We start from the raw sequence: 27,102 nt of genomic DNA on the forward strand, positions 1-27,102 counted from the left end.
CAAAGCGAGTGTTGTGGTGTGAACGGTCGAAGCGGAACCTCAAAACTCTGAGTCAGGAAAGGACTGTTACGATGTATCAGTATCACTTGATTAGCGCTCATACTCCTGTTGCCGTCCTCTACCTTAGTCTAGCAGTTTCTTTAGTATGTCTTATTTGTTCGAGATGGTGCAGAACAAACCCACAAGAGGAATCTTTCTTCTTAGAGCTGGCAGAGTAAATCTTACGCCAATGCACCTAGACGCAATTTCTGGACTCGGTGTAACAGAGGCTGAATCCGCGAGTATAGCGCCCACTGTTTCTTTTGTCCATTCGGGTCACTGCTCCTGGCGTCTTAAAAGCAAAGTTTCTCGCTGAATGCTTGCAAGTTAGGTGCGTCAAGACGCTGCTAAATACGATTAATACTGTCTCTGATCGCAAGCCTCCTAAAATGCAGCTTGAGCGCAGAAGAACGGAGTGTGCTCATCAATAAAATTATCAAACCAACCAACCAACCAACCAACCAACCAACCAACCAACCAACCAACCAACCAACCAACCAACCAACCAACCAACAAACAAACAAACAAACAAACAAACAAACAAACAAACAAACAAACAAACAAACAAACAAACAAACAAACAAACAAACAAACAAACAAACAAACAAACAAACAAACAAACAAACAAACAAACAAACAAACAAACAAACAAACAAACAAACAAACAAACAAACAAACAAACAAACAAACAAACAAACAAACAAACAAACAAACAAACAAACAAACAAACAAACAAACAAACAAACACACGTACGCACACACGCGCACACGCACACGCTCGCAAGCACACGAACACACACGCGCACACGCACGCACGAACTCACATCCGTCCGTGGAATATACCACGAGGAATCAAATTCTTTCCGTATGATACCCATGCTCGTCGTTTTTATCGTAAGGGTAGCATGCAAAAGTTTAAAGAACACTGCGTTCATTGAGCTATGGACGGGGACAATTCGTAATTACATTTGAGTCGTTTGCGAAGTTGAAAACGAGCATCGCAGGTTTTATTTATTTTAATTTATTTCAGTGCCTTCAATTTCAACTTTCAACTTTATTTTCACATTTTGTCCTGTTACAAGACAAAGTAGAAAAATGCTTGGACAGGAACAAAAAGCTACAGCAAAGTACCTTGACGGCGTTCCTGCTCATTTCTTGGCACCGAGGAAAACAAGCAAAGATTAAAAAGAGCATAAAATACACGTGGGCCACGTGTTGAACTGTCATATACATTCATAAAAACAGAAGAAACAAATTAGTTTAAAAATGTAGAGGAGCACATGTATGATAGAATAATCTTACCTAGTTCACATTTCCCATATGCCGAGAAGGTGTACATACTAGGAATGAGAAATAAAATTTTGTCACTAAATAAACACGTATTAACAACAAGGCATCAACGAAATTCTTTCACTAACATAGCTGGGGTAATTGAAGTCATGAACATTGAACAGGAGATACTACATACACATGCAATTTAAAAAAAAAGGCGTAATAATTGCCTGGAAGTCGTTACAGAAGGGAGTGGTTAGGTTGCAAATACAAAAACAATTGTACATGGAGAGATTATTTAATTTACACAAGGAATGCGGTTTAGATAAAGCCAACGATAATGCTTCCAGAAGTTATAGACCATTCCAACGAGGGCGCCGCCATCTTGCGTGCGCGGCGCCATCTCGTAGCTGGCCGATTCGCTGGCTCTGGCGTTAGCTCCGCGGCGCATGGGCGCCAGCGGCGGCTTGGTGAATTTTTCGTTGTAGCGCGTTGTACATTCTTTTCAGTAATATACTTTGAATTAGAAAGTTGTTGCATAGGACCAGTTTAAGCGATCTGGCTTAAATTGTTGGCTTTTTGGGCCGCGATGGAGCTGAAATTCGCCTCGAGGTAGCGTGGTCCGCGGTATGTAAACGATGCCGTGTCGAACATATGTTTGCAATACTTCGTCACAACTTGTTGTTTGCGTATCTGTGTCCGGAATCGCGTAAAGCGGGTATTTTTATCACTTTACTGCAAAAACGATGTTTATTAAGAGGATCTAACCGTGATACGCCTGGCGCCCATGGGCAACAAGCAGACGCGCGTGTCGACATCGGGGTAACGTACTTCTGGCTTCATATCCCTGCAGGGTTTAATACAGGTAGTTTTGGGTGGACTTAGTAAGTATTTAGCATATTACATAGTTTGTATTAAATATTATCGATATATCAACACCTCACCCTCTCTAGAATTTCAAGCTGCTCTGGAGTACAACACAAATAAAATGAACAACACAGCTCCTGGAGAGCGTCCGCCGTTGGGCAACTTATTATTAAGCGTCTTATTAAGCGTCCGCCGTTAGGCGACCAGACAAGCTTTCGCTTTTGCGTTGCTTTTATCTAGGTTTGATGTTGCCGACAAAGAGACATCATATTTGAGTAATTGACTGAAGTCTTGGCTGAAGTGAGCGAGTGAACAACTTTATTTTGCCCGAGTCGGAGATGGGGGAAGAATGGAGGTGGAATCCCCTTCAGCAGTCCCCTCCCCCTTTCGCTCAGATTGGCTGGGGAAAGGGACAACGTAGGGAGGTACTAGTAGTCACTTGAAAATAGCCAACGCCAGCCCACGTTTGGAGCCGGGTATGCCGCAATGTGATCGCAGCAGCAGTGGAGATGGAACTAATACCATCTGCGGCACAGGCAAGTTTCAGTTACCCATTTTAGTTTACAAAAAAGGTAGAATTTTCTGGAAATTACTCCAAGGTAGGAGTGTACAGAAAGAGCTCAGAAGGACAAAATTGCGAAAAATCTTGTGTGCTCTTAGGTGCGCAACTCACAAGATGCTAGTCTGGCTCATTTATTAGCAACATTTTATTAAAATAATGCGTAAATTAGTGGTAAACCCGCACGCGCGATGCCTACAAAGCGTAGTTAAGGCAAAGGGGCAGCCGCGCCAGGCCCGCCGTGATCGGCGCGCACACTCCAGAGAGGGGGAAAGGCGGTCCGCGCGCCGCGGCCGTTGAGTCCGAGAGTACGTTTCCCCCTCGCCCGATGCAACGGCGTATACACTGCTAGTGGCAATTTACAGTTTTCAGTATAGATTACGTAGTTCACTGATAAAGTAGAAGTGGTTGTTTGGGCCATGTAAGAAAAATTCCTAACACTCCATTTATAATAAGAAAGGCGCACTAGCTGTTTCCTTGTAAGGTGAATAATTTTGTATCCTTGCTATCACCATTGTCTGCGTTAGAATGGTTAAACGGAGAACGCAACCATTGCGCAGCGGTGTGGTTAGGAAAGCCTCGCAACGTACGGCGCTGCCCTATGCCGAAACCAATTCTTTTCTGCCTAGCTACGTTCGTTCGTGCATATGTTACAGTCACCCGTAGATTTTGGAGGCTGAAGCAGCACGCAATTTTTCACTGCGGGCGTCTGAACCACCTGCTGGTGCTCCCACCGTTCGCATCGTCGCTTTCTGGCGTCAGGTGTACACACGTAATATTTGTTCCCACCACTGCGTAAACTTCTAGAACGTGGTTTCTCTGGCTAAGTACCAAGGTTTCTCCGCGCGTTCCATCTATGCGAGAGACACAGATGGAAGACCGAGGAGACTCCCAGGTGGCTCAGGGTATAAACACAATGAGTTACATGTGCGGCTGGGGATCATTAGTTTGTACACTTTGGTAAAGGTGTTCAGAATCTTGGGGAGTGTTCCTGAAGTAGTACTCGGACTAGCTCTCTGGCAGCTATGTTCGTAATGTCGAAACAAGGGCCGAAACCAAGGCGATAAGACATGGTAAATGTCGATTAAGGGTGCGTTGCCACATGGTTTTGACAATTAAAGCGGATAGTTGGGCGAGTTGGTTGCTGCTGAGTCGGTGAAGATCGGTGAACGTGTCGGTGAAGATCATGTCCTGTAATGTGACCAGGCATTGTTTGTGCATCAATGGAAAAGTGCTAAGAGCAAGCGAAAACTTTGCGCAGTTTCATTTCGGCGGAATCATGTGCTTGTATTTTTTTTTCGAATCATGTATACCCAGGCAGCATGAGCATGTGCGGCCAATATTTGCCCAAAGAACATTGGCCAGCCCTTTTCCTTCCGGCCAAAGTGTTCGGCCCTTAGTCCAAAATGGTCCTTGGCCGTGTAAGGCCCGACCTTGGCTGTCATTCATTGGCAAATCTACTATGGCCGCTAATACCATTGGCTGACCGACCATTGGCCGAAGAAGTATGGCCTACTATTGGCCAAGCATATATGGCCTACCATTGGCCGAGCATGTATGGCCTACCATTGGCCGAGCATGTATGGCCTACCATTGGCCGAGCATGTATGGCCTACCATCGGCCAATGATGTATGGCCTACCATTGGCCTGATTCAGATTATTCTCTGCAGGCCAGAGGAAGCCCGCCCAAGGCTGCTGACATGCATGCCCTACAGCAGGCTGTTAACCGTGGATTAATATCGCAAATATATATTTAATGAATTTTAATTGCATCAAAAATGCTCAGAAAATGTAACTTTAAATACGTCCAAAATGCATTAGTAATGCACAGAAAATACTGCTTCAAATATACTGAAAATGTGTTACTAGTGTATAGAAAATAAAATCATGAATAGATTGAGAGATGCCTTGCAATGTGTCTTTGGGGGAATTGTTAACGTTCAACTAGAAAAGTTCATGTTGTGGTTTCGAAAAGTTTAATAGGCTGTAGTCTCAAGATATGCTTCATTGTGAAAATGTAAACCGGCCATGCTCTGATTGCGGGCCAGCAAATGACTGAAAAGAACAGCATGTATGAGCAAGATTGGCAGTTTGAAAGTTGTTTATTGTACACCTCAGCAAAGTGGGCAATTTCGCCATTACTAAGCAGCAGGAATGAATGCCTTTCAGCCACCTCTGCAGCCAGCGCAGATGCAGCGTTGTGCATCAGAGTCCTCGTAATTCGGATTCTCCACGCGGGAAATTTCACCAGCACCTGCAATGAAAAGAAAAGAAAACAGGGGAAAATATTAGAGAAACACTTCTTTTTCAGAGGCAAATAAATGTCAAATCAATCAGGCCTTTTCCCAAGCCGTACCAACGCTCCTCGTGAGCAAGGATTTTTTAGTTTCCCCTTCAAAGAAAAAAAACCGTCATGAAAACAATGCCCATTTGAAGGACGTAAGGCAATTTATGTAATGTTAAGCATAGTTTATATCGTCATGCGGCAGCGACATTGGATCTTCAATACCATTATAAAAAAATGGTGGTTGGGGGGGAGGCTTATGTATGGAGATTGTCTAAGGATGAAAATTAGCAAAAATTAGTACAAAAATGACACAGCTAACAACGTTACCAAACATGCAACAGAGTTCTTAGCGTTACGCTGCTTCTCTTTCCTAGGCGCTTGAGTTAACTTGAAATGGTGGCCATTCTAGTTTTTTAATAACCTTGGACAAAACTTGTCTGTCACCTCACAAGACGCTAATAAAATAAGATAAATAGTAATCTTATTAACGGTAATTATTGTTATGTGTTCCGTATTTCGGCGTCAACTTCTTCGGAGATTACGTGCTAAAAAATAGTGCGCAGCGAAACAGTTTAAAAATGCATGGGCAGGATTGTAGTAGAAAGCTTACATAAAAGTCATTAGATTGGCATAAGCACTCAACAATGCCTTCAAAAGAACGGCAAAGTAAGTTTATTTCGAAAAAGAAAGAAAACTTTCAAGCCGTCCTTAAAATTACAAGCTCTGATATGGTAGGCACCTAACCAAAGCGATTAAAACAAGCAAAGCAAGAAAAAGTGTATTTTTGCTTACACACATATCTAATTTTCTTGCTCTCCGTCGCACATAACCGGTAATTTTATAGGGAGCGACGCGGAAAATAATTGTAAATTCTCGCATCGTTTACATACAAAAAACAGATAAACACCTGTTAGCGTCAGAGACTATCAAGTAAAAAAGTAGTGGCTTCATAAATACTCGAGACACCTAAAAGGAACTCGTTTAAGTACACCCTTTAGACGCAAATGAGCAATTGCAGCTGCTAAACACACATAACTGCCAAGCAGCCCACGCGCATCCGCTCTAGACTTGCTGTTTTGCGGTGCCTTTGGCACATTTTTGAAATTCTCACTCGACCACGAGCGGCCTAAGGGCTCCTCGAAACGCGCACACGTGTTCGTGAATGCGCGTCACAATGAATACAACAAGGAGGGGAAAAGTTGCTACGAAACACAAAAGGGGAAGGGTGGAACGTCCTGAAGTTTCACGAAGTTTTGGGGGAGCGATCAAAGGAACAAAAAGAGACGAACCCGGACGGGGGACCCGTTCTGGGAACCGAGGGGTCTCGTGCGGGGAACTGGTGCCCCCCTCTCATCCCCCCTTCCTTCTCCATCCTTCCTTGGCTGGTTCTTGGTTCTGGGAACGGAAACTGATTGTAACTTAGCGGCGACTTTCATACAGTTTGTCTTAGATGTACAAATCATTTTAAATCCCTGGGCATGAAGCACTTCGTGTCGCTTACAGCCACTTGCACCGAAGATTACGTGTGTGGCTTTTAACACTTTTGGTCACTTCCAAACAGACGGCACAAACTCTTTCATGGCTTTAGTTGACAGAATGGCGACATGCGACGGACAAAAATCGCGAAGGCTACCCGGCTTCTCGCCGTGTGGCCCGGGCATGCGCATTAATCGAATGCATGTGTGCCACAAACCGGGTTCCTTCCCCGTACGGCGGCTGCTGTCAACATGCGCAGCTGTGAGCGGCTGCTGCGAACATAAAAAAAAAGTTGCGTCCCTGAATATCTGATTTGATTGTTTGTAGGGTGCGATACTTATGTTGTGCAGGCGGGGAACTTCTTCCTCTTTCACACTCTGTTAGTAGGGTTTAACGCGCCGACGGAAGGCTCCGGATTAATTTCGACCACCTGGGGGTCTTCAACATGCGTCGAAATCTCGTACACACGGGCGTTTTTGCTTTTGGTCTCCATCAGAAAAGCGGCCACCGCGGCCGGGAATCGAACCCGTGACCTCGTGCTCAGCATGAATACACTTCGCAAATTTCTCAAACGCGTAAACATGGACGGCGGACTTTCTGTGAACCGGCTGTGTTTAAAACGTTCCTGGCTGTTATGTGTTTACTGGAAGTGTTATTCCTAAATAAGCTCACAAAGGAATAACTCTATCTACAGAAAAACTCGTAGCAACAGTCCCCCGGCCACTCAGCAAGACCCGAGCTAAAAATTAGGCGCAAAAAGGGTAGCATTAAAATCCTTTTTTTACGTCTTCTTGCTGTCGTTAATTTTTGAGTACATTCCCTTGCGCGGAGTAGTTACGGTAGGAAATCGGTCTCGCAGGTAAAGGTAAGCTTAACAACCACGTGCGGATTTCAAAAAAGGCGTTAACACACTTTGATTGCAAGGCTGACATACATAGATTAATTGTTGTGCGACACCGTACGCGCAAATAGCTGGTGAATCGTCCTTACCTTGGCTAGACGGCAATCCTGATAAAAACGCCGCTGCAACGCGCCGTCCAAGCAGAGGCTTCGTCCGCACTAGAGTCCGTATATAGTGACACTAGTCCGCACGACGACCGCGCGTTGAGGAGTCCGAAAACTTGTAACACCACAAGACAGGCAATAGAAACGCAGCGAGGGCAGACAAAACGTGAAAGAGGGGTGCGCCGCTCCCCGCAGGTACCGGGCACAAAGGAGGAGGTAGTGAGCGGCAGTGAGAGGCGCCGAGCTGCTCGCCCTCGCAAGCATAGCCAGCGTTGTCCATCTAAGGCCGATATTTTTCAGGAAAAGAACATTTTCAAATCCTCCACAGAGATACCGTCGTAACAACGCTGGCAAAGTGCAAGTGTTTTAATACATATATATACTCGTTAAATTAGATGTTTTTGCTTTGCCGATTACGTTGGAACACCGCCGCTTACGTATTTGTACGCCGAGTTTCTCTCTAATACAGAGAGCTTATATGTATGCCTGCCTTCGACAACGCAGTAAGTGAAAGTATCTCCCTCAGTTTCTTTTATTATAAGTAAACATCGAGGAGAAATTCTCAGTGCGTTTATTCATTTGAGATGTATTTTATCCGGCACTTAAGATATGCTTTACGTGAATCTAACGCTTCAGCAACTGAAGCAGCGCCTCTAGTGTACTCGAAATGTATTTCGGCAAAGCTTTTATAATACATTTAAAATGTACTTTCAATGAATATTTTTCCTGCATTGAGAGTGTATCTCTACCATGTTCGTTCCACAAACGTACAATGCATTTGAAATATATTTCGAATATATTCGGAGTATATTTCTATGCTTCAGCACACTTTTAAAGTATACTCAGAGTGCTGCTCTAAATGTAGTTAGGTAAGCGTATTTTTTAAATATTTAAAGTGCATTTGGACCTAGATCGTTTGGCGGGAAGAAATACATTTTCAATATATTCTGAATGCCTTAAGCGCGCAGTCATGAGGTTCAGTACATACCTAATCTATTTGTAGGGTACTTAAAAGCACTGTGTTTTTTCCGCTTTTTTAATAATGTATTTTCAATATTTACTAAAAATTAAGAAAATGCAATTTTTAATGCACTTGAAATACATGTACAAATACAAGGCATATTTGAAGCGCACTTCAAGCATACTCGTAGGTATTTCAAACGTATTACTTTTCGCTAAGAGCCCTTATCCTCCCTCTCCTACACCTCCTCTTTCCTGAGTTACACTCAGCCTGACTTTTGAGCCGACAGTAGACTTTCGATTGATTGATTGTAGGGTATTTAACGCGCCGACGCAACGCAGGCGGTGAGGCGCGCCGTAGTGGAGGGCTCCGGATTAAATTTGACCACCTGGGGATCTTTAACGTGCGCCGAAATCTCGTACACACGGGCATTTTTGCTTTTCGCCCCATCAGAAAAGCGGCCGCCGTGGCCAGGAATCGAACCCATGACCTCGTGCTCAGCAGCGCAACGCCTTAGCCACTGAGCCATCGCAGCGGGTGACAGTAGACTGGCTGACCTCACTTGTTCATTAAAGATGTTTCTCTCTAAGTTTTTAAACAAGCATATAGTCCCGCACAGAACCTGCGCTTCTTTTTTCTATCTTTCGAGTGAGGGAAAATCCATAGAAGTAGCTCAAAAGCGTTTTAGTAACCACGAAGGTCCGCTAGGCCGGAAATGTTCGTGAAAAAATAGCAAGCGACCGGTGCAAGAGTAGAGCGCATGTGGGAGAAACCTGATGGGGGGGACGGAGGCGTAGGGGCAAACATTTTTGTGTTTAGTCAAGACGCGACCTCATGCCGGATCTTCCTTCAGCAGTGTCACCAGTAACCTCCACTGGTGTGTTGTTCAGTTTATACATGGCTTGTCGTTGACGATATTGAATATACTATTGAAGTACTTGGCCAACTGTTCGCCTCACAAGGAAATTGTACGGAAGTAATTCTTCGTAATGCTCTCGTAATAATTCATTTTGGAGACAGACTCATCACCTCGGCTGCGTAAAAGTGGCGGCACTCAAAATCCTGAAGAAAGCTTTCAAATGCGCTAGATTCGCTACTTTGAAAAAAAAAAGCTGTGATACATACGTTGCCTGTGTGAGAATATGTTTGTGGTAACGACATGGACAGGATTATTAAAGCGATAATTGAAAGCATGCTATGACGTTGTAGGGAAACAGCGGGTAACGTTCCTTTAAACCTCCATGTTATAACACGCATACGCGTTTCATCACACCCACGGAATACATTATTTCCAAATTCAGGACGCGCCCAGCACGTGATTTCGTACTATTAAGGTATTCACAATCGTCGTATGCATAGCTTGGATTCAACAACCTGCGTGCAACCTCGTAACGCTTGTATTATTCTTTGTGCATGTCAAGAGAGTTCTTATGCCCTGGGTGCCAGAAATATAGGGCTTCGCAACTTCCGTGGTTCCCACAACTTTTGATGAATAACTCACGTCGTTTCAGAGCATACGCGTTTCATATAAATATACATTAGAGCGTAAAACCTCAGCATAGCCTGTAGCTATCGTAAAATATATATTTCAAATCCTCGAAGGGTTCTTTTTTTGTCCAAATACTGAACTCTATAGGAAATATAACCGAAATGAAGCGTCAAGGATGTTCCACTCACCAATGACGAAACATCGTGTTTTTGGCAAAGTAGCTGGGTCACAAGACATTGTGGCACAGGGAAGTATGTAGTCATGCATAGCAAAGCTAAGGGGTATGTTGGTATTACGACGAAAATTTAATAATATTTATTAACACACCACATGTCTCAAATGAATCAGTAGCGACACGTGTATCACGGGCACTTAGCTGTATGCTAGGAGCATATGCATGTGCTTGGTAGGCTGGGAAAAAGAAAATTATTGACTTGTCTACATGCTCATTGCCTGTTTTTGGTTTTATTCACGGGTAACACCCCTAATGTAACCAGAGTGGCACGGTGCTTCCAAACACTACACGAATGCTACTTAGATCAATTGCAACAGCTGCCGTTTTTTTTTCGTTTAGTTTAAAAGAATGCCCTGACGTCGCCTTTGCGGCGCTAACTTAATATCCTCGTGTGATGTAAATGTAGCATTTAGGTATACCCTTTTGTTTAAGCCAGCTTCGGCGCGAAAAAAATGTTTGAAGTGTATTTTGCATCCCACACACTAACGTTTAAGTTAAAGCAAGTCTCATGTCAGCAGCCCTACCTGCTTTATCAGAGCTTATAAACTAAAGGAGAGATTTTTCTGCCTAAATGGCCTTCGTTAGCTGACTCACAGAAAGGGAGATTCGCCGTAGAGGACTTCCACCGCCAGGCCCTCGCAAAGCTACATACCATGCTACTGCATGCCATTGAGTCTCCGCGGACAAGCGGCTCGTTCTCCCGCACCATTGTATTTCCCGTCCACCGCGACCCCTCCTTCCAGAGGTCGTCACGTACATGCGTGTTTCCTTGTTCCTTTTGCATAAACCAAGTTGAAGTCTAGCGTGTGTTTCGTCTTTTCTTTCTTTCTTCGTCCCGTGCTTAGTTCGCTAGAAGTATGAGTTTGTTAGTCGCATGGTTTTGGTTTTAATCTTTGCGCTGCAGTACCTTTCTGGGGGATTGCCAGCCTCGCCGAGGCATGTCACTGTGGCTGCTTACACCTCCCAGGGTATCTTCTACTTCCTGGGTATGTGCTAGCTTGAGAGTCCGCACACAGTCTTCAGATTACGGGCGCGTATTTCTTGGGGTAGACCCTCCTGTTTTCTTAGCGCTATTTTATTTATTGATTACGTGAACATGTAAAAATTACGAAAATGACTGATTGGATCATTCGTTTTATAGAGCAATTGACAATATACCTTTTCTGGTTTGTTATATAGTGGGTATATACTGCTATATACTTGTTTGCTGGTCATACACCTTTGCACTGTACCAGACACTTGAGAGTAAACCTACAAGGTTGAAATCACCCGCGCATATTTTGGGGGGCTAACCCGATGATAGCTTGCGTAATAGAAAAAAATAGGGGTTGCTCCCAGGTTTTCTCAAGGGATCAGAACAATGTAATTGTTCAGACGGGCAAGGACCCTTGCATAGAGTGGTCGTTTCGCTTGTGATGATATCACTAGGCGTTCAATTTTACGAGCGTCATCTTAAACTGAGGTGTTGAGCCAAACAAATGACGACGCATAAAATAAATACACCCTCAAAGGCAGGGAAAACAGTCGCTACCGAAACGTCTTAACGAAACCATAATAGAATGAGAGGGAGAGGGAGAGTGCTGTCTGTAATGAATGTGGCAACTGTAACCTGGAAAATAGCCTGGTTTGCTATTCCAGATAGTTAAGGACCACGACAATCAAAATATTATGGCGGCGGGGATTACAATGATCCTCATGATTCCCTAGAGTCATTTATAGGTACCGGTACTCTCTTCCCCTCTTGCCTGAAACATGCCTATAGTGCTTTTTGGCTAGAACAATTTGTCCTCTTAGGAGCCATACCCGGAATACCTGTAGGTTGGACATGTCTTGCCTACATGCACTTCCTGCTCAGGCCCTTAGATAAGGTGAAGCCACGTTTTGCAACAACATATTGCCTCCCCTACCCCTCGGTTCTGAGAATGGCTTCAAAAAATAGAGACAGCCAAATAACCATACGGGTTCGCCGAGCAATATGGTTCGCATATAGAATTCTCCGGCCAGAACAGCCTTTGTCCAACTAAGAAACAAGTCCGATGACAAAATATTTCCCTGACCCCTACCGAAAAGAGATCACGAGTTTATTGAGGCCTATTTATTTTCTTGAACAAATCTTCGAAAGCCGAGAAAATTACAATCCGTTCAGCCAACGCACGCAGCACAGACGCCGCTTCTCGTGGTTCCGTGGGCGTCGTGATTCGATCGCGTAGAGCAATGTCCGGAACACATTGTGCGCGCGAGAAAGAGTAGCTCTGGACAGCTCTCCGCCACGTTTGACGCCGCTCATCGTTTTCCGATAAGAGCTGTGCTCTGTTCGGCTTAGCTCCACGGCGGAGTGCTTCACTATACGCGCGGAGTAGCCGTGAATGTTTAATGATCGCCAACTTCCGGCCTTCTATGTGCTCCGTTCCTCGCTCGGGACCAGGGAAAGTGCAGGGCGTACGTGCCCTCTTCTGTCAGTAAACAGGACAGAACAAGAAGCTTGCTGTTAATATTGTTCTGATCGAATTGTGTTTCGCTGATCTGTACACAAGTGGCCGTATCCTTTTGTGGCGCAGTTGTGAAACAGTGAACGAAATGGGGACTTTAAGTGCGCCGCTTGATGGTTTCTGGAACGTTCTTGATGCGCGCACGCTAAGCTATCATCGATTGTTCTTTTCTACATTCTGCGTGGAAGCTTTGTTCGCAACAGAAATAAAGGACTGTCGATAAAAGCAACGCGATCGAAATAAAAAACAAAGATCTCTATGGTGCTCCCTGGTGCGGTCCTTAGTCCCCTGTGATAGGTTAAGAGGCACTCCAAGAATGATTGAAGATTGTGATGCCAAGCTTCTGGGAACTGCTCAGGCAATAAAGAATGGAAGAACGACGAAAATGCTGGTGAAGTTGGGAACTTTGAAGCGTGTCAAGCATGTGAGTTGTAATTATTGCACTGCCTTTGTTGGAGGAGGACGCTGGAACGTGAAACAGAAGAAACGTTTTTGTTGAAGAGAATCTCCTGGAACAAAGGTGTGCACCCATAACACGTTTCAAAAAAAAAAAGAAAGAAAAGAAAACATAGCATCTGACATACCACATCACTCAGATGCGTGGTCGATTTCCTTGGTGTTTACAGAGAAGATATGAAGATATGTTTTGATAGCCGTACAGATCCCACCTTAATGCTTTCGGGAGTGCAGTTTCGAGCTCAGTTGGCGTTTAACACCCTTCCTTCTGATGTTTCGTGATCAAAACCTAAAACGGGATTAAAATCCCGAGGAAGTCAGGTACAGAATTCATATCTGCCACAGAGATTAGTAAATGTTAAAAGATATGCTATTTTAATGTTAGGCACTGGCTCCCCGTTAAAAGCCGTTATGACATGTACCAAGGCCCGTTTATGGTCTTAAGGAGGAAAAAAATTGCAGAACAGCTTTCACACAAGTTAAAGGGGGATCACAGACAGTGAGAAAGTCACATATGTTGTGCCATGTATTTGTTTGGTCCCCGCTCTTTGCTTTCAAATTAAGCTAGCACTGGGTGTTCCCCAAGTATACAAGTAATAGGGCTGTTCACCTGTCGTCTCCGCACCGACCGACAATAAGCAACTCACGCTAACGGTTTCACATTTTTTTCCGGCGGAAAAAATGGACTCTGAATGCGACCTGAACAGATAGCCCCCGGTGTCGGTGTCATGTTTAACCGAAAGTTGTTCTCCTCGCTTCATCTCGCTCGATGAAATCAGCAAGGGGCGGAAAGGATGACGTGGACGTAGCACTGTAAAGGATAGGGGGCGGTCCCCATTTGTCGAGGCGGTGAAGTGTGACAAAGAGGAGCCACTGGTGCCGCCTGACGGCGAGTGTGATAAGGAACGATTCGCAGAAGAGATAAAAGGCCTTCACCTTCGCCGCTGCGAATGACAGGTAGTCATCCGACGGATGTTCCATCGTCATTAACTGTTTGAGAACGGCTTTAGCGCGACCGTTAGGGTCCGGTGGCTAGCGGCTCTTCCGCTGCTCTAAGCCCTTCCAATCCCGCCCGCTCACGAGGACTCCTCCCTCTCAGTCGCCTCTCCTTTTCGTTCTCGCCTCACCTTTCTCCAATCGCAGTGGGGCGGAAATCGTGCCCCGGTCATTATGGAAACGACTCATGCGTCCCGCCGTGCCTTCGGGCAGAACGCGGCGCGGAGTCGTGTTTGCTGTGGGCCCTGATCAAAATCGCGTCTCGCTCTGAGCGGGAGCTGGCTTCATCGTTGTACACCCCTTGTTTGGAGCCACGAGGGAAGCGAGTGCAACTTTTGCCTAAGGTGGCTGGCTGCAACTGTTTCCAAGGGACAAACAATGGAGTGTTTTCACAGAACACTTGCGATGGCGTACGCGTGATGCCTTAATGGCCTGGTGTTTATAGCGCTCCTTGGAAAGCGTGGCAGGATACAGTGAAATTTTAGCAGGTAGAACGCGTTATGCTTCTTCCCCGAGTTGTTCGGGGAATGGTTTTGCACAGGGGCCACTCTTTTTTTGTAACAAGCAGTACTTGAACGATTTGTTGCTGTTTGTAACACACGTGTCTGATTCTGTGAGCGATAGAATATTCTGCGTGTACTCTCGTGTTTTCCTTTCTGCTTCCTCGGGAGTTGATCACTGCTAATTACTAGCCCGAAAGAGAGCACCCCTTACCAGTTATGGGATTACATTTTGAAAAATAAAGCAGATAAATTTGGTGCCCATGATGCGCTGTTTATGGGGCTCCAGTTTTTACAGACGTTGATTTTTACTGGGCAAGGTACAAGAGCCGTCTAAACATTGTTTGAAAGCGGCAACTGAATCGTAGTTTTATTCCGAATAAAGCAGACCTATTGTCTGTAAGCAATTAAAAAATTCTGAAAACTTCCGTATACTGACTCGATTGATGACGAATTTGACACCCCCTATATCAATATCCACAGAAGGAACAGTTTAAACGAATAAACATTGGTGTGCTGGTGTTCCCGAACCAATGTACAAGACGTGAATCCTCTAGCAGAACAGCAATAAAAAACGTAACCGAGAATATATGTTACAGAACAAGCGTAAATGAAATGAGAAAACAAGGCTTACTTCTATTCCTTTTCCGGAATCAGAAACAAAAAAACTGCCTCAGCCGGCCAACAAAGCTGCACGAAACGACTGTTACTGTTTTTTTTTGTATGTAGATTATAAACCCCGCAACTTGTTCGTTCATGTGCGCCATGCCTTACGCCCTAGTCGCTGCTTTTCTGACTGTCCGTTTTAGCGCCAGTTCGCTTTCTCTGGTTACCCCCGTAAAGTGGATAATTGAGCTACCTTCTTCAAAATAAAGCTCCTATTGATTGTTTCGATATATGTCTCTGTATTAAAGATTTGCTCACTTGTTCGCTTGTGTTCGGCATCCGCTGTGCAGTGCTTTTTTGCGGGTGGCATAGTTCCCTAGAAAAAAAAGAAATCTGGGGCCCAATCAAGTAAAAATTCTCGAGCCAGTCAACCCTATGAAATGAGATGACCATCAAAGCTTTTTAGCAGACTGCCTTGAGGCGACGCAGAATTTAGATGAAAGGTGCGAGCAAATTTTATTTCTCTTCAACATTGATGGCGGTCGTCTCCAAAAAGACACATATATACAGGCACGAACTTTTCATTTCGATTCTTGTCAACTTGAAAATGGTGCCAGTTTGAAATTACTTTACTCAAGATGCTCATCCAAGTGATGAGACGCGTAAGCTTCATGTTTAATTAATGTTTATGTCTTGCAAATGGTCCCTATTGCTAGCTAATCTATTAAAGATACTTGTATAAGTGGTGATACGTATTAGCTTGAGGTGCAAAAAATGTTTTGTACGATGTGTGGGCTTCGTGGGGAACGTGTGCTAATACCACTCATGCGTTATCCAGTGGGACGTTCGTTTGTCAATGCCTTATGCCACAGAACACCTTACTCTACAGACAGGTGACTTTTTTTCGCAGACAAGAAAAATACGCGGAACCCTAGCAATATAATTTTAGCTTAGAATATATATTATAGCGTGTCGATTACCGGAACTAACCTCACACCACCCGAGTAGAAATGGGGGAATGTATTGACCTAGGAAGCTTACAAGTTGAACACAGTGTGCTGGTGGTGAGTAGTGCGGGTGCGTCAAACAAATAGCTGCCGACTCTTTTCTTTGCGGGAGCATAATATGTCTAATGACCTCCGGGTCAACGCACTTCTTCACGACGACACCTAAGTCATAACGACGCGCCCATCATCATTACGCTGCGAGCCTGTGAACACTCCTTCGTGCTAGATAAACAATCGTACACGATGGGGAATCAGGTAGCTCTGGCTGTGTACATTCTTTTGTGCAATCGCCGTGAAGCTGTTGTGTCTATCTCTTGGAATAGATTGCATAAGCTATATATGTTGAAAGGGCAATGCGACTGACTACTTTTCCTTTTCTCCGCAGAGTGGACAAAATTGTGAGCAAGCACTGGATAATTGCCTACATCCTTCTTCACCTTCATCGCTACGGTCAGGATATTCGCATATTTTAAGTATATTTATTTACCTTCCATCCCGTTTCCCACCTGTTACTCCTTTTTTTCGTCTTTTTTGCTTCCCTATCAGCTGACACCATTGTTTAGCTACAAGGAAAGGGCCGCCCCTGAGGTACAGCGTTAACCAGCGGGTCTCGATCTTAACAGTATTACGCGCCCGAAAGTCTTCAATCTAATGTCACAAAGAAAGTGAAGAGACACTCGAGAAGAAAGTGAGGGAGTTGTACTTTCTCAGGGTAGTCGCAGGACTACAAGAGCTGCTATAAAGTAAACACGCAGAATCAGCAATGCAGCAGTGATCAATAACCTGCCCCATTAACCACGCAGATAACCATCACTAGCAACGAGCAATTGGACGCCGTTTTGCTCAGCAAACAAGCCCCACTACAAAACCAAGTACTAAACCAAGGACATCGCCATGGCCTACTGAGTCTTGGCCGCTGTCTAACTGGAATAGGTTGACATCTCTACTATGAATCATACCTTCTGTGCAGTAAATGGAAATAAAGTTTATCTGAGCTTATGTGCACCTCGAGACGCCCTTCTGCCTCCAATAGCTTCAATACAGATAAAACACCTCAACACATTTTGTGATTTTTAGTCGTCCAGCCAAAATAGATAAAACAGGAAAAGTTTAACAAATGAACTTGCTGACAGAAACCTTTTGCCTAACTTTGAACTGCCCCCTTACGAAACGGTAACTGATAATTGAAAAACTAAAGAAGACACCGATCGCAAGAGACAAAAAAACAATACACGTTGTGGACCACCGACCACGCCGACGCCCCATTCACAATTTTGAAGCCTTCTTCGGGAGTAATTTAAAAAGGATAATTACAGAAGCAGGAGTTACGGGAGTAGAAGTGTTCCCCTAACTGTCCTCTTTGCAGAACTATGCGAAGGCTGTTATGTGCCAAGTGAGAGTAAGTGAGAGAAGACAGAAAGGACGTTTAGGGAAATGAGGTATTACGCTATAGTGGTGTGTTGCTCTCGCTTTAGACTGGCAAAAGGGAATTGCATGCCAAGTTGGTTTGCAATGCCAAATTTGCATGCAAATTGCATACGAAAAATTTGGATGCTCCATCTGACACTATTTGTGGTTGTGGCTGGGGTCAACACGAGCGCATTGCAATGCTGGCGCCTCACCCTGTGAAAAGAGAATTTATTATAAACCACATATAAGGGTGCAGGGACTAGTCGTAACAGAGCTGCTTGGGTCAGAAATATTTGTTAGGTACTCATATAACACAGGAGGAGTATGTCCCGAAACGAGCGGCGTTTGCGCCTCCTTAAGCGCTCATGTTGCTCCAAAACGGCTGGATTACTCCGTTAAAGGGACATTGCAGTGAATTTGTCAAGCTCCCGTTTTTGCTTGGACTGCGTAGACTGTCTCAAATTAGCACACTTTTCATCGTTTATCCGGTTGACAAATCGGTAATTATTTTACAAAGCGCGAAAGAAGAAAAACTACCATGCGCGGTTTGCGGCGGCCGCACCAACTAAAGCTGTGACGTTAGGAGGAGCGGGCACCGTGATTGGACGATGCCCAAGGTGAGCAACCAAACAAGTTTCGGTTTCGGTTCTGTAAAACACAACTGGTGGCGTTGTTCGATGGGCATTCTCAATAACTCAGTAATCATCGTACCGCGCTTCTGCCATGCTGTCAGCTGTGAAAATGCATAAAGATAAGCCTCCCCGGACGGCTTGGAATCGTAGCATTCACTAGCCGAGGCCTACGCAGTGCATGGACGCCCTCCGCGTACCCGCAGACGCCCAAATGTCATGCGCTTTTCCCCCATATTTGGAGCTTGCCTCACTCATGCCTGTACCGTAAAAAGCATGTTCGCACCAGGCCAAGGGTCTGTTCATTCTGGCCTGTGCCCACTGCCCGCAAGCAGTCGGTGCTTATGGCAACAGCACGCCAACGAGAACTCGCTAGCGCGCCAGTGCCAGCCTGCGCGCGTTCTGTGAACTAGTTCGTGGAGCCATGAACATTGCGGCCCAAACAAAAGGTGAACTCAATGTAGAAAACATCGGCAAAAAACGAAAAAGTTAACTTAAAAAAAAAAAGCACGTACCCGCGGGGACTCGAACTCGTGACTTGCAAAACACTTGCGACAACACACATAGCGCCCCAGACAACTAGGCCACGAGACCTTTTTTTTTTTCTTTAATGCCGGTCTTCGACACAACACAGAAACACAAAACAAACTTATTGACATGAGCAACTCGAGCGACAAGCCACCAACCTATATGAAGGCTGATGTCTCTCTAAAATTCCCTAAGCATAGTCAAGGGTTCTATCCTTGACAGCCACTCAGGAGTGTATGCCTTGCGCTTCTGGACTTCTACGTACTGGGATATAGACTCACGAAAACATTGCCGCGTAGGGCGGGCGTCCACATCACCGTGGAGCCAGGCCATGCGCGAGCGCCATATGCTATGCAAGGCCACCAACATAACGAGGTCCAAGGGCGCCCCCTCCTCGTTTTCCACAGCTAGATAGCGTATGCCATGGGGGCTCAGCGGGAAATCTTTATGAAGGGTCCTCTGGAGGACATCCCACAAAAATACCGCAGCCCAACAATGCAGAAAAACGTGCACTATCGTTTCTGGTTGTTTACAAATTGAACACTGAGTTCCCCATGGCACAGATATCCCTCTATCCTGCATCCAGGTTTTAACAGACAAGGTGCCTGTGTGTAATTTGAAGAAAAAGGTTTTCCCACCAGAGTGAACCTCCCTTCTTTTGACGCGCTTTAGCACATTTTGGCCTGGCCCAGCACGGTAATTATACCTATACATAGGGACGGGGCTAGGCCACGAGACCGGCTCTGCCGACCTTGCTAATAAAAGGTATATATTGTACAACCCGTTTACACTTTTATTTAGTTTTGGCATTTCAAGCAGCTTAGGTGACTATTTGTTGTATTGCGCTCGTGCAGTAAGCGTACCCCGAGTTTCCACAATAGCTCACGTCTAGCAATTGCATTTCGTAGACGGAATAGCGTTCGCAGATGCGTAGTCGTGCTGCTGACGCTGTGGTTGTTCGCCCAGCGCAAAAAAAGTGCTTCCCGCACCCTAGTTTTACGTTGTACGGTAAAAATATCAGTTGATTTTATTTCCTTAGTACCTATATTGACTTCGCTCACTCCTCTCCCGCCTTCAAGAGGCCTTATATTTTCCTACTGGCGTACCAGTCAGCGAAGCGCCACATATGCGCTTGTGCAGCGCTTGTGTGAAGCGACCTTGACTTGGAGCTAGATACAGTGTACAAACTAACCAAGTAAAGAAAGGCACATTCTTCCATTCACAAACGTGTCCTGGCTTCGTTTCAACTGAGCGAACGAATTGCGACGACCCGTCGGCGGCCGGCGGACGAAACGCTGGGCCGACTGACTCTGTCTGAAGGCCGGGGAGCCGTGCAGTAGCGCAGCCAATTGCGAGCTCGGCACCTCCTGACGTCACACGAAAACGCCACAGAAAATGGGCGAGCGTAGAGAGAGGAGGACAGCATTTTCGAATTAATTTTTCTACTAAATAAAATCCCGTAAACGCGCCCAGAGTGGTCGAAACATGGCCTGGGGACTCCGGGCTACAATTTGCGCTAGTAATCCCGCAATGTTTACATATCACTTCAGTGTCCCTTTAAATGAAATGACAAAGTTTATATATATATGCCTGGTGATTTCGCGCGACAGCGAGTAGGTACATATTTGTTAGGGACTCATATAATACAGGAGGAGTATGTCACCAAACGAGCGGCGTTTGCGCCTCCTTAAGCGCTCATGATGCTCCGAGATGGCTGGATTGCTCCGCTAAATTATTGACAAAGCTTATATATATATCTATATATATATATATATATATATATGCCTGGTGATTTGGCGCGACAGCGAGTAGGTACTCTTGGTGCACAAAAGCGTCCCAACTTTTCCTGATCCCATGGCGTCCTTCGCGCACGCGCACAATTCCATTTTTTTTTTGTTCGGGGTAGTGTTTCGCGCACTTTCGCGACAGGTACAGTATTCGTTGAGTTGAGTCGTACACCGTTGCTGATCCATACGCATGCCACGCACAATAAGATGCTTTACCCGCAAGCCCACAACACCGCTGATCTCATGCACTACGGCTCGTGAAGGACTTTCTGATTCGTGAGGTTAAATTGGCCTTGGCACAAAGGTTTTGATTTCCTACACATATTGTTTACCATTCGCACGATCGGCGGGCGCTTTCAAACGGAACGAGTCGACGAAGCATCTGTTCCGCCAAAAATCTTGCCGACACAGTGGTGTGTGCAATAGCTGCAGTTTCAAGCGTGGTCGTACATTTGTGTCTTTGTCGTACTTTGAGCTCAGTCGGACATGCAGACTTGTGATTCATGACAGGCGCCGCCAGATGCCTTTGGGAACTCTGCACGGGGCGAACACGTGGTCGGCCGTCTCTGGCTGTCCGCAGAAAGTGCTGCACCAGCCGCGCGTGATGCGCCACTACGCTAGCCGGTCGCGGGTCGCCATAGCGCCTGCCTCTACCTTCCACTGTAGCCCCCGCAAGTTCGCTGGCGCGGAGGTTCCCGTTTGAACCCATGCCCATTTCACCCTTCCCGCTTGTTCCGTCCCGTTTCAACGCGGCGCAAAACGACCTTCCCGTTTCGCCCTTTCCCTCTTGGCCCGTTCCCGTTTGAACCCGTTCCCATTTCAACCTTCCCGTTTGTTCCTTCCCATTTCAACCCGGGGCGAAAGAACCTTCCCGTTTCGTGTTTTCCTATTTAGCCCGTTCCCGGAATAACGTACCCAGTTTATGAAACGTTATAAAAAAAACATTTTCACATTGTTTTTCATTTATTTTCGTTTGTTCACAGCCGCTGCGATAGCATGCTCAGTATATGCAGAGCCCTTTACTGCTTTTCAAACCTGGGCTTCACTTTTTGAATCTAGAGACGACGACATTTGGTTACAATTAGTCATACCAATTAACAAATCTTTTAAATATAACAAAGCCTAACAAATAAATTAACAATCACAAATTAATAAACAAGTCTTTTAAATTAAGAAACCGAAAAATGATAAAATAAAAAAGCCCAGAAAAGCGCCGCGGAAGCACAAATAAAAAATCGCAAAAACTTTGAAAGAAATCGTATTTGCCGGACTAACACATTTAATCGTTATAATAGCGCAAGTGTACATCAATGTCGAAAAGAAACAGATGAGAACTACTAAAGATAAAAGACGTATAAAAATAAAGTAACCCTATGTATCTGGATACATATGCCACATCTCGCTGTAAAAAATCGCAGTAATGAGAAGCGGCGAAAATTATAAACTTAGCTTTGCGTTTTATTGATTCTGTTTATTCCCGTAACTCTAGCGTACTCAATTTGCATAATAGGGCAAACCTTCAAAAACTCAAGCAGCGCAGGGTTGTCTCTAGCCTAAATTTTCTTTACTACAGAAACTTAAAATTGTCGCGGGAATACTACAAAGGCCCTTGGAATACTCCAAGGGCCTTTCACACGTTCAGCGAGAAGACATCATAGTAAGACTATTAGGCAGCCCATCAGCTGAATTACTATTCGAAAGTTCTCTTTGTTTCCTCGTGCAATTTCTTACTGGAATAAGTTAACTGAACGAACAGTGAACTCGGTATCGTTAGAAGAATTTCCCTTACGTATTGTAAATATGTGTTCTGGTTGAATCGTCGTATTTTAAATTGGAATACATTACGAATGCATATCCTTGTTCGGACCCCTTTGCGTGTATTACATAATTATGTCTTTTACTTATTTGTGTGGGGTGTTTTTAAACTACGCCAACCAATACTGATGTGTTTTTATGTTCACTCCTGCATGAGCCCGACCAGGCCGTGAAGTATCAGTAAATAAATAAAAATATCTGCCCATTACTCACGTAGGAAAGGCATTTGTAGCCAATTCTGAGATTTCTGCACATGTTTTTGCTTTTTTTTAAAGTCTCTCTTACGGACATTTTTGATCTGTAGATCTCTCGAACCCGAAGGCAAAGCTACGCTCCAAACAATGAGCATAAGAGCGGCTGATAAATAAATTTCAGGCGCACGTAAGAACACCAACTGCAGAAAAATCCAATGCGTGCATTCCTCAAGATATTGGGTATCTTTATGGTACACTTTCGCCACTACAAATTTTGTGTCAAGAGGGCAGTATCAGCCTAAGGCATTCGGAAACTTTTATCGGCCGGAAATATCGGTCGATTCCGGAAAATTTGGTGCATACAAGCTTTTAGTGCATGACCCGTTGCTTGTAAACACATTTTGGGGAACATTTTCGAAGAGGGTGACGCATATTTTCAGAAATTCAAATGGGTTGCAACGATGCAGGTTCAAATGACAAGGGCGCTTTGGGAGCGGGTTGAAACGGGAAGGGCGTTTTGGGAACGGGCTGAAACAGGAAGCGCCCAAACGGGAAGGTCGTTTCGGGAACGGGCGCACACGGGACGGGTCAAGCGGGAAGGGCGTTTCGGGAATGGGTTCAAACGGGAAGGGGTCAAACGGGAATGGGTTCTTTCGGGCTACACCCCGCTGGCGACCACCGGGGACATTCTCTTCTCCACCTATTCTTGTGTCGGCTGTGAGTTGTCAGTGCGAGCATGACGCCGAATGGTGCGGTGGGGAGCTTCTCCGATACCTCGATGGCAGACAGCTCGCGTATAGGTCCGCGTCTCGCAAACGTTGTCTGGTTTGTTTCAGGTAGATTACCAGGGCCGCATGGTGGCAGCCTGGGGTCTCGCTTTTTGCAATCAGGTCCCAGTTTCTGCCCTTCAGGTGCTGTCCTAGAGGACCAAGCCAGCAGCGCAGGAGTGTGGCGGTTGGTTGGTCGACCGCTTCTATAGGATGCGCAACGCCGTTCTTCAACCGAGCTGCCGGCTGGCAATGAACAGGCTTGGGACTGACAGTCCCCCAGTGCTTGTAGTGCTGTTCTCAGGCAGCGCGTCCAGTAGAGCTTGCCCAAACGAACCGGAAGAAACGTCTGTGGATTATCCTGATATGTTGTGAGTGAGGTAGTGGTACGCGGGATATGTGCTCCGCTTTCACACAATTTGCTACTATAACTACGTATACACGTTCGGGCATGAGCATGTTAGTTGTCGGAGCTTGTTTTACAGCTTTCTTAATCCTGTCCCTTATAGTATTTATGATAGCAAGAAAGACAGGTTGTGTCGTGAAATTTCTGGCTCATTCTTTCTGTCTCAATAGCAAGGTAAACACGTATTTTGTTATAGTTGTGGGTTTTAAATGTTCGGCAAGACCAAGAAATTCATTACAAACATTGTGCGTCCAAGTCGCTAACTACTCGTTGGCGAATACTTTGGAATTGCGGAGAGGGCTTTACGCCCACACTTTCTGGATGTTTATACACAATGGCGGAGATACAGACGTAAGAAGGCTTAGCGTAGAGTATTGTATCCGCCACGGAATTGGTTTATATCTTGTTCTTTTCCCCAAAAAATGTATATTACCGGAACTGCACACCTTCAGCATGATTTATGGCCTCGCTAGGCACGAAAAAATTAATGAGGCCGAGCTTGTAAACTTGCTACACAGGTACAAAGTTGAGGTTAGGTTGTTAGGAGCGAATCACAGTCTACAACAATGATCATTTACTATGCAGTCGGCAACAATAAATCTAATTAGTTATTGTATAATACTACTCGAACGCGCAGAACCACAATACTATTTGGTTCTTTTAAAGAACCTCAGGGTCAGCCTTCCTAACTAGAACGGGCGTAGTTCCTCTTCATTTCCATACGTCCGCGGTGAAGCCTTTGTGTTCTGTGCTCCAATACAATATGAACTCACGCTCACAAAGTCTCCATTCAGAAGGTTCTATGCTGTCTGCTTCCAAAGTTGCTCGTTCGCCATGCAGATCCAATTTACTATCGATGGGTAATTAAATCTCGGAGCCGAGACGCGTTTTTTTGGCTTCGCTCGTCTGTTTCCGATCGATCGATACACCGTTAGCCGGGCTCTGCGTTTTCTCAGCAGCTAGTAACCTCCAGTCATTTTCTCCATACTGTAGAGTGCCTGCATGTTACGCCCAGTGTGCATAACCGGCGAACCGAAAGAAGCGACTAGCGCTGTTGCTTGCCCAACATGGTAGTATATAACGATCCGCTATCAGTGAGCGGAATTTGCGTTTGCAGTAAATACATCACGGGTAATTGCATTATGCACAGAAGGAGAATAATCGAGTATTTTTTTCATCATAATCCCTGTTTCCAAAGCTGGCGCACCTCACTTGAACATCAATAAGATTCGTTGCGCTTCATTTGCAGAGCCAGGAGTGATTTTTGTTGTGGATGTTTTAACAGGCAAGGAGCGCGGGCATAATAAGAGGAAAGGAACGGAAAAAAGATCATTGCCCCTCAAGCACGTCCATCTCTTTGGCGACAGCCGGAGCGGCTCCAGCTTGACCTTGTCCAAGACTCCACGTACGTTAAGCAGACTTGTCGCAGGTTGGATGCAGTTTCTGTAAGACCACGGTTGTAGCTTTGGGGGCAATTTTACTGGTAAGAAGCATGGACCTGAGAGTCGCCGAAAGGATGTGCCATGGTCCGGCGTGTAGCCAGGCTGAAGTCCATGTACTTGAACGATTCGTCAGGAGGGCCTGTGTAAACACATCCGGGGCCTTGAGAATGCAGTGCGGTAGCTATTGAGTGAAGAAGAAGAGCTGGTCATTACTCCTGTCGTCTCTCTGAACATAAACGTTCAATCACGCCGTGAGTGAGGGCGAAGCCTGAATGAAAAAAAAGAGGAATGCTTCGAACTTTCTAAAAATGCGAAGGCGAACACCACTTCGACCTTCTGTTGATCTGCTGTTGAACTTTGTGTTACACTTTACAGCCGAACACGTAACCACTTTACCGGCCCCCTGGACAGCACCACCTGAAGCTCAATTCAATCACTCGCCATTGCCAAGAACCTTTTTTTCTCCCAGAGTTCTCCTCCAAACGTATTCCGGTACTGCTGTTACGCTTTCCCGCACGTGCCTCGGCTCGCGCCCCAATTTAGTGTGCCAGCGATTTTCTTTAGCGCACAATGCATTCAAAGAAACAGAAAGACGTAAGACCGTCGCCTTGAAATAGGACAATAAATTGAACCCTTCATAACCCATGTGCTGCAGTACCGGTGAATCTAAGCAAAGGTTCACTTTGGTTTGCCTTAGCGCGGCGTGGGCTCACGCGTGTGATATCTAAAGGGAACAGGGCCCTTGTCCATTCGTTCAGTTTCACTCAGCCGACTGAATAACTTGCGTGAGTGCTCAAGACGAGTGCTCGAAAAATAGATAGAAGTTTTAGAACAATATAAGAATTGAGTATCTTCGTTTTGCACCTTTCCCAAGAAGGGGAACGAGTAGCAATGTCTGGGTCCTTAGCCCTTGACTAATTCTAACCAATTCCAAACGTATCAATTTGTGGTTTGGGTAAATATTCGCCGAGACTTTTGGCCACGGGGTATAATAAATGCTTTGCTCGAAAGCGAGAAGTTGTAAGACGCTAGTTACGTGTTGGAATGAGCATTTTGTTTGAGCAATGCAATTTAGGCAATGTACGGACGCTTGGCCACTGAGGTCGATTAAGAGGACCGTTGCTTTGTGGTTACTGAAGCACATTGAGAACTAGTTCAAGTCTTTCATTGCATTTTTGTTGCTTAATGCGAGGTCAATGCATGCGCGCGATGTGGTGAGTGGCAGGACCCATAGCGTCCGTGAAAGTATCGTAACTTTAAAGAGTCGTGACGTGGCGGCAAAGTACATTACAGTAGACACAGCACCCATGAAAGTGTTTTGTTCTCCCGCATAGCATCGTTATGGTCCTTTTACATTTGCGCCGTTCCCTTTTTTAGCCCTGCGTATATACTGAGAGCGTCAGCATGGTTTCCTACTTCTGTAATTACAAAGCATAATTTACTCCTGCAGGCTCTCAAATTTCCTTTTAGGTAGAAGGTCACAACGCATTAACTAGGCCCACCTTCTGGCAGCTGCAGCTAAGGATAAGTGTGGTCTGGTGTTGCGAGATAGACTCGCAGTCCGTAGACACAGGGTTTCAATCATAAAAGTCATCGTTTTCATTTATTGAATTATTGACGCTGTCTGTCGGCTCTTTCTAGACCAACCTTTCGGTCCCACAGGCGCGGGAGGCTGGTTTTCACACATTGTGGCGTTTAAAGGGAAAGACAACCAATGTTTTGTGGAATATACCCTTTCCATGCCAATATAAGGGGCATCAGTTCAAACACTTTAAATCAAACGGTTTTACTGATACACCCCTAGAAAGTTTAAGGCAGGGGTAGTAAAACATTGAGATTAAGGCAGGGGTAGTAAAAATGAACACCGATGGTAAGTGAC

This window comes from Haemaphysalis longicornis, unplaced genomic scaffold (genome assembly GCF_048455015.1).
Source record: "Haemaphysalis longicornis isolate Haplotype H1 unplaced genomic scaffold, Haemaphysalis longicornis Haplotype H1 scaffold_8, whole genome shotgun sequence".
Classification (NCBI taxonomy): Eukaryota; Metazoa; Arthropoda; class Arachnida; order Ixodida; family Ixodidae; genus Haemaphysalis; species Haemaphysalis longicornis.